At 39.3% G+C, this 4,113-nt stretch overlaps 1 non-coding gene across 1 annotated transcript; it reads left to right on the top strand.

Annotated features, from left to right (window-relative positions):
* The first annotated feature begins 3,330 nt into the window (after nucleotides 1-3,330).
* Nucleotides 3,331-3,437, top strand: LOC142166616 (small nucleolar RNA R71). The gene has a single exon (XR_012697019.1). It is a non-coding gene; the product is annotated as a small nucleolar RNA R71 (small nucleolar RNA).
* Nucleotides 3,438-4,113: the final 676 nt, after the last annotated feature.

Raw genomic sequence — 4,113 nt, 5'->3', positions numbered from 1 at the left:
CCTGTACCAAGCTATAATCAATAATCAATATAACTATTGTGGCGTACAACCTGATCAAAAAATCAATCTTTTATGGCATATAACCCGATCCAAATATCAATTTGTTGCAGCGTGCAACCAGATTTAATATAACTCACAACACGACTTTAAGGCCCACATCAGCCAGCAATCGCTCAAGTCTCAATGGCTCACAACTCATAAAACTTGGCCCAAATAGTATCACATATAGAAGGCAACAAGAGCATGTGATATGATAAATAAATAATGTATATAAAGTGAGATATAACATGCAGATGAAGAATTATGACAAAAAATAAGGCAAACAGCTCAAAACAGGAAGAATAGGTCTATCATATCTCAAACAAATAAGTACATAGCCTAGACATGGTTTCTAATAAGAATCATAGCTCAAATGATCATACAAGTAGAGAAACACGGACATCACGAGGCATGAAAGCACCAAGTCTCATAGTAGCCTAAAGTCTACCCGGATTATGAACACCCCGGTGTACGCACACATGCCCGTCATCTACCATGTGTGTCACCCTCAAAACACCTCAAGTATCTTAGTCCATATGGATAATTACCCTCAAACCAAGTTTAGATATGTTACTTACCTTAAAACGTGTGAACGAAATACTCCAAAAAGCCCTTCCCACGCTAATCGACCTTTGAACGACTCGAGTCTAGCCAAAACACCTTAATATTATCAATAAAAGCCATAGGAAATAAGCCCAAACAATAAAGCTATGATCTTGAATCAATTATGCAAAGTCAACCCAAAAGTCACCCTGGGTCTGCACCCTGAAACCTGACAAAACTCACAAATCCCGAACATCCATTCAAATTCGAGTCTAAATATATGTGTTTCACCAAACTCCAACCTCAAATCATTAATTTTCGCTCTCCAAACCATAGTCAAAAATCCCAAATTTCACTTTTAATTCAGATAAACTATGTGTAATAATCCATGGGTAATTAATATCTAATATCAAAATTGAATAAAGATTACTTACCCCTTCAATTGTGGTGAAATCCTTTCAAAAAATTGCCTCTATCCAAGCTCCACAACTCCAACAACAACAACATACCCAGTGTAATCATGTAAGTAGGGTTTGTAGAGGGTAGTATATACATAGACCTTACCCTACCTTCATGAAGGCTGAGAGGCTATTTTCAGAAGACTTTCGGCTTAGAAAGATAAAAGGAAGAGCAGCACAGGCACATCAATTAGAAATCGAAGTAAAAATACAAAGTTACAAACTAAAACTAAGTATTGCAAACAGAAGGCCGGAACAAAAGAAACAACAAGTAATCACAAAAGTCAAGAAATACGAAAATACATAAATAACACTAACTCATATACTAAAGCTACTACTATAGACAATGACAACTATAAGAGACCTATCCTAACAATTTACATTAATTCTCAACCACCACAACTTCCTATCCATGGTCATGTCCTTAGTGAGCTTGAGCAACGCCATATCTTGCCTAATCACCTCTCCCCAATACTTCTTTGGCCTAATTCTACCTCTTCTTATGGCCTCCAGGGCCAACCTCTCACACCTACTCATTGGAGCATCTATGCCTTTCCTCTTCACATGCCCGAAGCATAATTTCTAATTCTACCTAGCCATGTATGCTCGCACATCCATCTCAACATCCCCATTTCAGCAACCTTCATCTTTTTGACATGGAGTTCTTGACTTGCTAACACTCTCCCCAATCTAATATAGTCGGTCTGACCACCGCTTTGTAAAACGTACCTATAAGTTTTGGTGGAACACCTGAAACGAGCCTTAATTTTATCCATCACACCGCAATATAATATGTAACATCCTTGTCGATCTCTACATTCCATTGTATAACCGACCCAAGGTATATAAAACTCTCTCTCCTAGGGATGATTTGAGAAACAAGCCTCATTTGTTCATCCACAACCTAACTCATACCATTGAGCTTGCACTCCAAGTATTCTATCCTGGTCCTGCTCAACTTGAAACCTTTAGACTCCAAGGTATGCCTCCAAATATCTAACCTCTCGTTAACACCAACTTGCATCTTGTCAATCAAAACAATGTCACGATGAAAATAACATGTACCATGACAGCTCTCCTTGTATGTGGCGCATCGACGCATCGATCACCGAGGCAAATAAAAATGGATTGAGGGTTGACCCTTGATGTAACCCTATCATAACTGGGAATTGTTCTGAGTCTCCTCCCACGGTCTTCACTCAAGTCTTGTATCCATCATACATGTTCTTAATAGTTCTAATGTAAGCCACAAGAACGCCTCTAGACTCCAAACATCTCCACAAAATCTCCCTTGGCACTTTATCATAAGCCTTCTCTAAGTCGATGAACAATGATGAAAAATGACCAAACCCTTCGAAATATAAAGTATACCCAAACATTCCACGTTTGCAGTTCAAATCATCGCACATGTAGTACCATATATACAAAAATTCCCTTGCCTTTCTTCTTCTTATCAACTTCAATTTTCAGCTGCTCCTCACTTTCTTTTTCAGGTACAACCTCTTTTTGGATTTGAGTGGAATTATTCAATACTTGCCCGCTTCTTAAGGTCACAGAATTCACTATTTATTTAGGATTTCTATCAGTATCAGCAGGGAGAGTTCCTGGAACCCTCTCAGATAATATTATTTCAATTTGTCCCACTTGTCTCTCCAAGTTTCGAAGACTTGTACCAAGTTTTTTGATAGCTGCACCATGAGCATCTAACTTCTCATTTGTCTTGACAATTAAAGCTTTCATTATATCTTCTAGAACAGGGTGATCGGACTGTTGAGGCTGAAACTTTGCCCTTGGCTGATTCACAAAACTCGGAGCTCCTTGTCCCTGAAATCCGGGGTTGTTTTGTTGCCATGCATTTGCAGTACCCCTAGGTGAACTCCATAAATAACTAGGATGTTTCCGACCCATTTCATTAAAGTTATAATTCTCCCACAACATTCACTTCCTAAGTTGAGGCTTGACACTCATGAGTAGGGTGTCCTCTTCCACATATATCGCATACTGCATAACGCTCACTTTGTTTCGAGGCTAAGGTCCTCTTCCGTATTTCTTTGGCTATAGCATCAAGTTGTACCTGCACAGATGTATTAGCATCAACTTGATAAACACCAGTTGATCTTCTTTCAGCACTCTCAGAGGGCCACTGATTTGCATCTTCAGATAACTCATCTATAATTGTGACTATTTTCTCTAGAGTCCTCCCAAAGGGCCTCTAACTGCATTGCTCAATGTTCTACGTGAGGCAAGTTTCAATCTATCCCAAAAGTCCTGGAGTTGCATTCAGAGTTCAATTTTGCTATGTTGACACTTTTTGACTATCTCCTTAAACCTCTCTCATGCTTCAAAAATAGTTTCCGCATCTTTCTGGTAGAAGTTATGGATTTCTCTTTTAAACTTGCCCGTTTTAGTTGAGGAAAAATATGTATCAAGAAATTTTCTGGTCATCTCCTCCCATGTTCTAATTGATCCCTAGGGTAAGCCCTTAAGTAAACTGCATCTTGTGACACACCATTGTATTGAAAGGTGTTCATAATTTCCTCAAAGTCAATTAGGTTGTTGTTTGGATCTTCGTTCATCTTGCCTTTGAATACACAACAGTTTTGAAGGGTTTGAAGCAACCCTTGCTTCAACTCGAAATTGTTAGCTGCTATTGGAGGTGGTCTCACACTTGATAATCCTTGGTTGTAGACCGGTCTAGCATAATCGCCAAGTGGTCTCCCTACCCCGGGAGTTATATTTCCGAACTGGTCAGGAACCAAGGGTTGATTTTGAGCAAGTCTCTAAGCCCTCTCCTCTTTATATATAATTTGTATGTATCTAATAGTTGCTTCCTCAGCATCCTGTGCAGCTTTTTCTTGTTGTTGTGCTGCCTCTCTTGCCGCCAAATCCACATTATCATCATCCCCAGCCATAGTTTCTTTGGTTGAGAATTGCCCAACTTTCTCTATATTCTCGGGAAGATTTCTTTCCTTCCTGAGTTGTCATTGTTATTTCTCTATCTCTGGTTCATATGGTAGCACTTCTTTCCCAGAAGCTCGAGTCATGCGTCAATCTAACCTGTAGTCTGCACATA

The sequence above is a fragment of the Nicotiana tabacum genome, chromosome 11 (assembly GCF_000715075.1).
Source record: "Nicotiana tabacum cultivar K326 chromosome 11, ASM71507v2, whole genome shotgun sequence".
Taxonomy (NCBI): domain Eukaryota; kingdom Viridiplantae; phylum Streptophyta; class Magnoliopsida; order Solanales; family Solanaceae; genus Nicotiana; species Nicotiana tabacum.
This window is presented reverse-complemented; position numbering and strand designations above follow the sequence as displayed.